The sequence below is a fragment of the Macrotis lagotis genome, chromosome 1 (assembly GCF_037893015.1).
Source record: "Macrotis lagotis isolate mMagLag1 chromosome 1, bilby.v1.9.chrom.fasta, whole genome shotgun sequence".
NCBI lineage: Eukaryota > Metazoa > Chordata > Mammalia > Peramelemorphia > Peramelidae > Macrotis > Macrotis lagotis.
In genome coordinates, this window is record NC_133658.1 from 714,330,674 (window position 1) to 714,343,874 (window position 13,201).

Genomic DNA, 13,201 nt, shown 5'->3' on the forward strand with positions numbered 1-13,201 from the left:
GTTCAGCACAATATCTGATGAGGGCACACTATTATGGGCAGTCCTGTACCAATGTCTCCCAAGCTATACAGTCAATTCTAAATTTCTTCAATGAGAACTTCAGGGTGTCTCAGCATCACTTCTTCTGACCCCCTTGTGAGAGCTTGCCCTGTGTGATATCTCCATAAAATAGTTTATTTTTGGCAAGTGTATGTCTGACATTCTAACATTGTGTCCAGCCCATCATAGTTACACACTTAGTAGTAATATAGGAATGCTAGGCAGTTTAGCTTGAGAAAGGACCTCAACATCTGGTTTCTTCTCCTGCCAGGTGATCTTCAGAAGCTTCCTAAGACAATTTAAATGGAAGCAATTCTGTTTTCTGATATGGCACTTGTAAACTGTCCAGATTTCCAGGCATATAGCATTGAGGTCAACACAATAGCTCTGCAGACCTTCAGTTTGGTAGTCAGTCTAATAGTTTTTCTCTCCCATACCTTCTTTCAGAGACTTCCAAATACTAAGCTAGTTCTGACAATGTGAGGATCAATCTCATTGTCAATGTGCAGCTCCTTGGAAAGAACATTGCCAAGGTAAATGAACTTGTCCACAGTACTCAAAACTTCTCCATTTGTTGTACTTGGTGGTTCCACATATGGATGGTATGGTGCTGGTTGATAGAGTACTTGTGGGGTTTTTTTTTGGTGTTAATTGTTAGACCAAAGTAAGTACAAGTAGCAGAGAATTGATCCATACTTTCTTACATCTCAGCTGCTGCATTAAGCATACAATCTGCAAACAGATAATTTTGCACCAACACTCCCTCGACTTTGGTCTTAGTGTATAGTCTTTTCAAGTTAAAGAATTTGCCTCAGTGCAGTAGCTGACTTTGAGGCCATGTTCATTCTCATTGAAGTAACATGGCTGAAAACATCATGCTAAAAAGTAAGGGAGCAAGGACACATCCTTGTTTTATTTCATTGGTGACTGAAATTTCAAAAATATTGTCCATTTTCCAGAACCTGGTCATGTATGCACACGTGAAATTGTTGTATAATTCTGATGAATTTTTCCAGGCAACCAAATTTTGATACAATTTTCCATAAACTCTAATGACTGATGGTAACAAAGGACTTGGTTAAATCTACAAATGTTGTATACAGACCTCAGTTCTGTTTCTGACAATTTTACTGATGTTGTAAGGCAGCAAACAACATATCTGCATTTCCTCTACCCTTTCTGAAGCCACCCTGACTCTCAGGAACATGACTAAATTCCTGGTGAAGGATCAGCCTATTGAGAGGGACTCTGGCAAAAATCTTAGCAGCAGTGAATAAAAGAGAAATACCCCTGTGATTGTCAAAGGATAATCTATTCCATTATAGAGATAGATGATGGAAGCATACTTGAATTCTTGAAAGATAACCTCTTCATGTCATATGTGCTAGAAAATTTCAGTCAGATTTTGGATGAGCAATAGATGCCCCACCTTGTAAATTTCAGTTGGAATAGAATCAGCACCAGATTTTTGCCACTTGAAAGGAGCCCAATGGCATTCAAAACCTCTTCTCCAATTGCAACATCAGATAGGGCCAGATTAACTTCAACTTGAGGTAAGAAGTCAATGGCTTCTGCACTGATTCCATGATATTCCATTAAGAACACTATGAAAAGGGCGGCTAGGTGGTGTAGTGGATAAAGCACCGGCCTTAGAGTCAGGAGTACTTGGGTTCAAATCCGGTCTTAGACACTTAATAATTACCTAGCTGTGTGGCCTTGGCCAAGACACTTAACCCTATTTGCCTTGCAAAAACCTTAAAAAAAAAGAATACTATGAAAGTGTTCAGCCCACCTCTCAAGGATCAAATCCCTATAATAAATCAATGTGATAAATCAGCACAACTATTTGACAAGAACAAAAAACTTTATTTGCTGGGATAAGTACTCACTATTTAACAAAAATTGTTGGGAAAACTGAAAAATAATATGTCATAAACTAGGCATATATACACATCTCAGACCTTATACAAAATTAAGGTCAAAATGGGAAGAGGACTTAGACACAAAGGGTAATACCACAGAGCAATTACATAATCAAAACAGATTGTATCTATTGAATTATGGAAAGGAAAGTGATTTATGATTAAATAAGAAACAGAGTACATAATAAATTGAAAAAGGCATGATTTTGACTATTTTCAATTAAAAACTGCTTATATATTAAATTTAAAAAGTTTGATTTATGTTTTATGTTTTTTCCCCTCTCAAGGTTTTGTCCCTTCTTTGTTCTGATTCTTCTTTCACAACATGATTAATATGAAAATGTATTCAACATATTTATCCATGTATGATCTATATTAGATTGTTCTCTCTCAGGGGAAGATGTAAGGGAAGAGAAGCAGGGAGAAGCATGTGAAATTCACAAACTTACAAAAAATGATTGCCAAAAACTTTAAAAAAATATATAACATCCCAGGCAGGTAACTAGCCCTATTTTCAGATTTTATGTGTATTCCTTCAGGAGAACTGTAGCTTTTATTCTACAGCATATTTCAGTGTACCAGAAAATAAAAGGCAAGACATTAGACACTGGTACATTATTGAGAAAACTGATTTTCATAATGCTTCACCAGGAGCCAGTACATTTTTAATTTTGATGATATTATAACTTCTGCTCATCATTATTTGCTTATAAGATTTTTATGCTTTTTTATTCCCAGTTTTTTCACTTTGGTATTGTAAAAAATGGCATTCTACATCAGTCGGTTTCTTAATATTTTTATTCTCACTCTTTTGGTTTTTTTGGCTTTTGTAAGGCAGTTGGGTTAAGTGACTTGGCCAAGGTCACACAGTTAGGTAATTACTATGTGTCTGAGATCATATTTGAACTCAGGTCCTCCTGACTCCAGAGTCAGTGCTCTATCCACTGTACCATCTAGCTGCCCCTTATCCATACTCTTAATGATTACAATCAATATCTTTGCCACTTAACACAAATTTCAGTAACTTGTGCTTTGTCTGTTGGAAACATTTTGTCTTTTCTAATTGAAAAGAGATATTCATTCTCTATGTTTTCATTAAGAAAGCAAACATATAATTTTTTTCCTAAAGAATATTTCTAAAATAATTTTTTCCTAAATTAAAATCTTAAAAATTATTCAAGTATATATTTATCCTTCAAACTCACATTATTAAATTCTATCATCATCATCATCATTATTATTGTTGTTGTTATTGTTACATTTCATAGGTTAGCCTCATTTCACTCTAGTCCCCCTTCACTCTCGAATGAAAAAAATTGTACTTTAGAAATCACTCCCAAGCCTTTAAAATTATTAATGCTAGGCAAATATAATCTAGGCATCTAGGTGGTATAATGGAAAGAGAGACCTGTAGTCAGAAAGAACTCATTTCAAATCTCTTTTCAGATACTTACTAGCTGGGTGAACCTAGGCAAGTAACCACTCCCATATTTTTGCCAAGAAAACTCTAAATGGAATCATGGAGAGGTAGCCATGACTGAAATGACCATCAATGACAAGAACAAGAAGATTTTCTTCACGTCTCTTCTGTTCTGTAAGAAGGTACATGAAGACTGTATGCAGACTAAGACATATGACCAGTGAAGAACTCCAAAGAAGAATAAAAATAAAAATAAGTTAATAAGAGAAAGGGAAGAAGGACTGATCATGTTCAAGAGTATGATTGACAGATGAATAGCCAATATTTCATTTTCATCCTTTGAATATTAGGAAAAAGTGAAAAAGAACTCTGCCTCAATAGGAGGATCCCTGTGATGAAATTAATGGAGTGATAGCATTAGAACAGAAAAAAAGACTTTTGCGGTTATCAATCTCAACCCTCATGTTTTGCAAAACAGAAAACAGGCATTTAAATGGTAAGGTGACTTTCCCAGGCTCAAAAATAAAGATCTGGTTTAGGATTGGAGCCCAGATCTTCTTTACTTCAAATACCAAACCCTTTTCATAAGGCTATGCAAGCACAAAGATAGGAAGTGTACAGTGTTACAATTTACACCATTAAGAGGTATCATCTACAGTAAAATATTTTTAAAAAAAATATTGATATCTGATAAGGTAACAAAGAAACAAACAAATGTAAATATATTCTCCTATTCAAAGCAAATACAGTTTTCATTGGATTTAGAGCCAATCCTAGGTGATTTGAGTTTCATTTGGAAATAAAAAATCATTTGCAAACAGGAAAAAGAATATAATAGTTTATATCCATTATCTGAAACACCATCTTTCAAAGTTTTAAAAGGTTTTTAGCTCAAGGTATATTTTATGCTATATAAAGAAGAGAACAGTGATCTCAACAATTTACTGATCACCTATAGATAATATCAAGTTATATTACCTTATTTCAGCATATGCTGCCATTGCCTACCTTCACATTTCTATGACTTCTATTCTTGAATAGCTATGTGAATATTCTTTCCTGTTTGTACTTTTTGTTTCCTTATTCAACAGTTTTGAATAAAGTTTTTTTAAATGTCATCATTACAATATGTCACAAGTGTAATGAAAACTACAAGAGAATCAAAAACATTTTACCTCCCATCAAGGTATGCAAAGGATAGTTTCAATGCAAGATATAATTTAAAGAAAATGGATTGGAAACATACTAAACAGCAAATGTGATTTGGATTTTTATATTTTAATAACTCTAAGTTCTCCTTCTGCCCCCCCCCGCTAACCCTTGTTCTTTGATAGAGGATGTTTGATTTGTCTTTTTAACTATTCTTCATGCCTGTACAAACATATTCATAAAAAACATATATAAATTTCTCCAAATATTATTTGTTTATATATATATACATATATATATTAATCTATCTATATAAATCTTCAGGCATGCTTATGTGTATACATATAAAATACATATTTTAATGTGTTTTGTGTTTGCATATTATTTGTGCACTATGTATAGGTATATGCACACTCCAAATCCTGTATATATGTATGTTTGTCTACATGTATGTATGGCATAGAACACTGATTTCATTGGTATAAGGGCCTGCTGGTGATGAAAATTTCTCTCCCATTGCAGGCCAGCATATGTTTTATAATTTAGAGTTGAACTGCTTGGGGGTAAGCACAAGAGGTTAAATGAGTCAATGGTTGGTCTTGAAGGCAGGCCAGTATATCTATAAATTTGACTCTCTAGTCAATAATTCAGAAAGTTACTTATATCACATACAGTTTTAAATATTTACTTTAAATGTGCTCCATTATTAGAGCCTGGAATCCATCCTTATCTTAATTTCCAAAATAGCTTCAACTCTAAATTAATCTATGACCCCCCACACACAAAAACAACCCGCCCAAAGAATAAAGAAACATAGAAACTTATATGGGACAATCTGATTCCTTCCATCCTAGAAGCAAGGTGCTACTTATTAGGAGTTAAAAGTTTGAACTCTGACTTAGTCGATTTCTACATTAGCCAGATTAGGGGTACTCTTACATTGTAAAGCTTCATTATCTAAAGGGTTATTTAAGAAGAGAATTTAGTTCCACAGTCAAATTTCTCTCCTAGTTATAAGTCACTTATGAGTCTAAAAAACTCTTGCTTCATTAGTCTATTTAAAATCTTTAAATCAACATTATCACAATTTTTCAGATCACATTTGAAATTATATGCAATTTATAGTAAAAGTAAAAATATTTCAATTATCTCTGAAAATACAAGCAGACAAAGGTGCTACTGTTTGATAACAGTAATACTATTCTTTAAAATAGGATGTTGTAAAACAAAAACAAAATAGTTGAAAAACTAATTATTTGCATTATTTTCCCCCAGCATCACAGCAAACAATTTACAAATTGCACTTTTCAAAATAAAGTTGTAGTATATCTATTTAGTAATATCAAATCAATGAAGCAATCAAATATGGGGCGAAAAATCACATGTGAATAGAAAATATTTCAGAGAACATCCCTTAAATGATTTTGAAAACTGAGAAAAGCATGGGCATAGAGCATAAAGAAATCACATTATTTTATAAATGGAAAATCCCTTTAGGACCTCTAAGAATATAAGCTTAGACAATATAAATGGAAATACAAACCTATGAGGAATAATTTTTTAAATGATCAATGTTTAATCTAAGCTTATTAACTAAGTGACTCTCCTTAAACATATATGCATATCACTTCATTATTTTTTTTGGAAAGGAAATTAAACAGATTATAAGACATAGGAAGGGCGAGAGAGAGAGAGAGAGAGAACGAACAGCTAAGCAGAGTTGACTGGGCCACAGGTTGGTAGAGAAGACTGTGGACCCTGAGCTCTAGTACAAACCAAGTTTTTATGTCTTGCCTCTCATCCAGAGGGCAAAAGGTAAACTCCCTATCCTTATACTGGACCTGGAATTAGGTAGAAGGTAAAGCCTAAAGAGACCAGGATACAAATTTTACATTAAACAATGAATCAATGGCAATGTTCATTTCCACTCAGTTTGAAATTGCAAATTGTTTCTGTTACAATTATAATTCTCTACTTCTAGTCAATTTACATTACATCTCCACCCAATTTCTATATTTACAATTCACTTCATCTTTCCCCTGCAGCATCCCCCCCTCAAAATTATTCAGGACCAGATACTTCTGGGCCTTTCGGAGTCCATTTCGAGATGAATGTATTACAGCAAAGGCTTCACTGAGGCAGGGTCCAGGGAATGATTGGCTGGTACAGCTGGATGGCATCTTGCAAAGGCTAATCTTGGACCTATAAAGCTAAGAGGAAAAAAACTCAAGAGAAAAAAACTGAGCAAGCAAAAACCATAGATATTGTAACAGAGAAGACTACTTAACAGAGGTCCAATTATTAGGAAAAAATTAGAAGGTCTATAAGGGGCAAGAATTATAATTTATGATCCTAAATTGGCATTAAAATACCTTTTATAAGAACATGAGTTTCAATAGAAGACAGATTCATTGATGGATGCCACATAAGTGATAAACAAAAGTTCAAAAATATTATAAACAAATGTACTGGAAAAAGCATTTTAAAAATTCGCATGTCCAAAAAGTAATTTGAAAAAAAAATTTCTATTTTGCTTTGGCACTGTTTAGAATGAATAAAAATTCCAGTTGAAGAATGGATTTCTCTTTAAAGCACTTAAAAGTTATACCAATAGGTATCATCCTGATCCACTGGCTCACTCTCAAATTTAATTATGATGCACCCGGAATGAGCATGACAATTTGCTATTACACAACAGAGAGGGACACAAGGACATGTTCCCTTATGAAGTCATACAGACAATATATTTCAATGAGTCAAGGTGAGGGAACTTTTAAGAGAATCCTAACTCAGTGAGGCTGTGGTCATTCTTTCAAAAGTCACTTACTCCATCTACAGCATTTAACATCAATCCCCATAGGGCTAAATGGCTTCATTGGCATATTGTCTTTCTATTTTATCTTACCTGATGTCAGGCAGATCAATTATCAATGCATTTTAATACAGCAATTACCTATAACCAAAGCTTCAGGAGGCTTGAGTACTAAGGAGAACCAAGAGTGTGCAAGGGTCTAATTTGGTATGAGATCCAGGGGGAAAAAAAATCATAATTCAATTGTTGCTCATGTATCTAAGAATTGTGCTGTAAATGAAATGCAATAGAGAGATTTTGAGATGTCAAAACAATATTCCTAATTCATTTTTAATAAAATCAACTTTTTGCAATGAATCCATTAAATTATTAATTATGTTTAAAATAACTAAACATCTCCTTCTGGCTAGGAGTTTGCCCATTATCTCCATACTTCTCACATAACAATTAAGCTAAAGATTGCCACAGAAAAATTTCAAATCATCATCATTATTTTATCTTCTTCCTGTTATATAGGTTTTTTCCCTCGAAACAAATAACCACAGTTTAGTCTCAGTTTACATAAATAGTTTTAATAACAAGCCATCTTCAAAAAATACCAATTATTACTTTCAGAATTCTTTAAAACCATTAGAACATCTTAAGTAACTTTAAATTTCTAACATATGTTATTGATTCCAATGCAATAAAAACAATAGTAAAAACAACTAGGCATTCAAGTCAATTAACAACATGAGTTATTAATTTTTTTTGCAAGGCAAATGGGGTTAAGTGGCTTGCGCTAGGCCACACAGCTAGGTAATTATTAAGTGTCTGAGACCAGATTTGAACCCAGGTACTCCTGACTCCAATGCTGGTGCTTTATCCACTACGCCACCTAGCTGCCCCGAGTTATTAATTTTATAAAATAATATTTCCATTATATTATGCATGAATTTAGATGTATGCCAGAAGGAGGCCATAATTTGAGATGTTTCCCTTACCACCCCTTCAAAGCAATAATATGTTCATTCCAGGCTTTAACATTACAGTATTCAAATAGCTTACATGTTCACAAGAGAACCAAACACCGTTAATATTTCTGTGAATTTAAAAGAGAATACCACATGACTGATAAATACATATACATATATTCCCTTCCATAAACATATGATAGATGGTGAGAAGACAAAGATTACAATTTTTCTTTATCAACAAAGGCCCTTGTAAGATTGTTAACAATGTATATCAATTTAACATTAAATAAATCAGATTATAAAATTTAATACAATATTTCAATATTACAAAAGAAATCAGTAAATTATATATGATTCAATATTCCCAAATTCCTTGACACGCAATTTATCCCAATTACATTTTCCTTCTTAATAGCAACTATAAGTTCTCAAGACTTGTTACAAAACTTAGGTTACTAAATTACTCTCAGATAGTTTCCTTTTTCTTTAAACACAAATTAGTGACCTTTTCCTATCAAAGGCCTTCCCACACTCTTTTCAAAGCCTCTTGAAGGCAGGGATCCTAAACCTTAAAGTCTCCATTAATCTAAATTGAATACAGCCTTCAATCAATATTAGGTCAACAAAAATGTAGCTAACAGTTGTAATCATTTCACAAACTTTGCCACTTACAAGCTATCAAAAGGTATAAGCAGATAGGCTCAGATCCCAACTTCATTAATTACTTTATTTTAAAAATTAGACATTTTTAAGTAAATTCAAAACCCAAACTAAAAGGAGTTGCATTTAACTCAGGTAATTGTAACTATTTCAGATAGACACAGGAGTTTAGAGACACAACTCTTTTGTATCAATTTACCAAGGTGGCTGGTACCAGATCTTCCCACTTCTCTAGGCCAGTGGAGATGTGAAAACATCCCACTGATGTTTAAATACACATGTACACACATATACACACATATATTTATATTATATTTTTTGAATCTACCAGTTAATACCAGTCCAAAAAAAATAATTTTTAGGATCAATTAGAATTTTTTGAGGTACCTCATATATATTCATTAAGGTCTTGAAATATCCAATCAATAGTTAAAATTGAATTCATTCTTAAGTAACTTTATAAAGTTCAAACACAGTTACTCTATTACAGAATTATTAGCACAGGCTTAATTAAAAGATGAAACCTAAATTTTCTAGTCCCCTCCCAAATCTTATCTTCCCCCTTTATCTTTAACTAATTGACCATGAGGCTTCTCAATAAATCTGCCCATTTCCTTTCTTCTTCCCAAGGGTGGGACCTTCTCACCCAGCTAAGGTCTTTAGGGAATGGGGCTTGGAATTGATAGGCACAGCATAAGAATAACATGGTCATTTTCCCCTCTCTTCCCCAAACCAGAAAGAAGGCATGGAAGTCCCTTATTTTAAACAATGGGGTCAAATGTGGGGGGGAGGTCTTACCGTTCCTGCAGTGAAGCATGCATTCCATCTGAGTTTCAAAGTTCTAAAAAAGGGAGATTTTCTTTTTCCCTTCCCCCTTCCTCTGCAGAGGATTCAAGCAGCAGAGGGTGAGAGAGAGCATTTCAAAGAGAGAGAGTACCACCCAAAGATAATTTCCAGGAGTTCAAGTGTTTTGCTTTTGTCAAATCTAATTCCTTCCAAAGGGCACACAGCTGGGGGGAGGAGTATTGGTACCAATTTTTCCCCCATATTTTAATCCTCCTTCAATTTATAGGTAGGCAAACATGTCAATTGGACATAAGCCAATTGTACTTCCTTAACAACCCTCATTCCACAGTGGGGTATAAACCACAGGCACCTCAGAATTGCCTTTTCTCCAAATCAGTCTGAAACCAGGGTAGGCCCACACCAGGGCTACTGACAAACACCACATGGACTCACCTTAGCTGACTCCCGACAAAACTCAATCTTTTTTCCATTTTCCAGAAAAAGGGAAATACTGAAGGAGGGCTAGAGGTTTCCTACTTTTCTAAAAATCTAGGATCTAAAAGCAAAGGTTGTGCTTCTCATCTATGGGGCTCAATGAAGTTTCCTAATCTGGGCAGTCTCCTACCTGGCCTCACGATTATGTAGCTGCTAGCTACTTGAGTTTGGTTCTACTACGAGGAATCATTATTCAGACTTAGGAAAGCAAGGGTTTAAGGAAACAAAATTTATTAACTTCATTATTTTCAAAAAGAAAGTGGTTTACTTTTGTGTTTTTGTTTTTCTGTTTTCACAGAAATACATGTGAATCTGTCTGAAATTAAATGAACTATATACAATTCAAAACTAAAATTCTCAAGATTAAAAAAAATAGAAATTTTATAAATATTATACTAAAAAACAAAAAAGAGAACTTGTTTCCCTTTAAAATATTTCTAGATATAAGGTGAGTTTCTAAAGCTTATATTCAAGATCCTGAAACCTTTTAAAGAGTAATAGTATCTATAGCTCCTATAGGAAGGAATATTACCTTTTCAGTACATCATCCCATAGAGACCATTAAAAATGCTACCGTATATTTTTGAACCAAGGTAATTTTGGGGAGAACAACTGAGGTTAAAGTAGATAAACAATATTATTCCTTTAAGTAAAAGTAGGGGTTTTGACTCTACTAATCTTCATCTAATGAAAGATAATGATTGTCTTTGAAATCCATTATCTGTACTATTTGAGGGAAGCAATTTAAAGTTCCTTGTATCAGAAGGGAATGACTTTATGTAACTAATATGATTGGCTATAATTAACTTCATCTGGACTCCAGACAAAAGCTAAGATTTCAGACTAGTGAACCCAGAAAGTATTTCATTCCTCTGTAGTTCCCACAATGATTCCATTCAGCAATTAGTTTTGTGGGAGGAGAAAATAGAAACCAAATAATCTTGTAACTTCTTTTTGTTTTGTTCTGTTTTTATTATCCCCATTGCATTTTATTTTATTTATTTCTTTTAAGATTTTGCAAGGCAAATGGGGGTTAAGTGGCTTGCCCAAGGCTACACAGCTAGGTGTCTGAGGTCAGATTTGAACTCAGGGACTCCTGACTCCAGGACCAGTGCTCTATCCACTGTGCCACCTAGCTGCCTCCCATGCATTTTATTTTTAAAAATTTATTTATTCATTTTCACATTGCTGCAATAGTTTCATTGTAAAAATAAACATAATGCCCTCTCCCCCACAAAGATAAAGTTCAAGAAAAATAAAGTGAGAGGAAAAAAAAAAGAGTGTACTCCAGTTTGTGTTCAGATACCATTGGCTCTGTCTCTAATGGATTGCATTCTTTATCACAACGTCATTACAGAAATGGCATCAGTATTTTTCCCATGGTTGCTATTGCTAGTAGTATTTTCCTCCATTCTATTCTTCCCGTTGCCCATTTATTCTATTCTCTTTCTCTCCTTTCACCCTGTCCCCCCCCTCAAAAGTGTGTTGTCTGACTTCTCACTCCCATGATCTTCCCTCTTTTCTATCACCTACACCTTCCCTCCCCTGCCCCTGTCCACTTTCTCCCATCCCTTTTCTTTCCTTTTTTCCCTCTAGGGTAAAATAGATTTCTATACCCTATTGAGAGAGCATGCTGTTTCCTTTCTGAGTCAGTTCCTTTTTATTCCCCCCTAGAAAATCTATTTATTTTTTCCATCCATATGTATATTTTTAAGTTACAAATTTCCTTCCACCCGCCCTTTCCACCCCCCCTCCCCTCAGTGGGTCAACAGTCAGGTTAGCATTATACATAACATATTTTTGATAAATATGTTTACAGTTTAGTCATGTTTGTTATGAAGAATTAGGATTAAGGGAGATACATAAGAGATAATTTTTATATGTTCATTAGATGCTGAAGGGTCATTTTTTTTTTGTTTTGTTTTTCTTCCTCTGGATAGGGATAACATTGTGCATAGCTGGTCTAATACTGCTGTCCTAGCTCTCTGAGCTGCTGAGAGGATATGTTTCCATCAAGGTTTATCACAATGCTTTTTTTAATGTGTACGTTGTTCTCTTGGTTCTGCTCCCCTCACTCGGCATCAGAACCTGTAAGTCATTACATGCTTCTCTAGATTTTGACTATTTATGGTTTCTTATAGAAGAATAATATTCCATAATATTCCTATACTCATAGACTCTCTCTTTTCCCAGTCTCTCAAGGCTCTCTGTCAAGTAGGCATGAAACTGTTTTAGGTATCATTTTCCACAATGAAGAAGAATACCATGCAAGAAGTTTTGAGTCTGGTGTTATATTGATTTTGATGCAGAGAATTATGGACTTGGAAGATATTATGATTAGAAACAAATTTTATGGAAAGAACATACTATTTGTTCCTATAAGGTAAACTCTGTTGTTAAGAGTGCCTCCATTACAGGATGGAAATATCCTTGGATTGCTCACCTTCCTCCAACTTCTGCTTTCTAGTCTACCTGACCATGGCTTCTGATGGGTAAAGCTTATTCTGGTATGGCAGAGAATGACATATTGGATTTAGAGGTCAGACACCTTGGGACAGGAAGTAGCAGAATATAGCTTGCTTATTGGAGAACACCTGGAGTCAGGTGCTACATCACTCCCCAAGGGCCACCCTTGTCCAACTTACTACAGAAGTCCATTTAAGTCTGGAAGAGAAGCACCAATCCTCCCTTTTATCCTGCTCTTCTTTACTCTACCTTCACCTTGCAAGGACAACTATCTCTCTTTGTTAGGTCACATGCTCTCTGACTAGGCCCAATGGAGAACCATCGGCCCCAATGCCCTGAGGTTGGCTATGCTAGTCTATATGGCTACCTATATTTTCTCTCCTTCTCTCCAAAGCCTGTCATCGAAGTGCTTACTGCTTCTCCAGGAGGAGAAAAGGTTTTAACCAGTACACTTTGCAGCTATCGCTAATAAATCCTGAGCAGTTTTAAATTCCAG

At 34.6% G+C, this 13,201-nt stretch overlaps 1 protein-coding gene across 1 annotated transcript in view; it reads right to left on the reverse strand.

Moving 5' to 3' along the window:
• GALNT13 (polypeptide N-acetylgalactosaminyltransferase 13) overlaps nucleotides 1-13,201 on the reverse strand; it is an 870,176-nt gene that overhangs the window by 136,310 nt on the left and 720,665 nt on the right. The window lies entirely within an intron of this gene.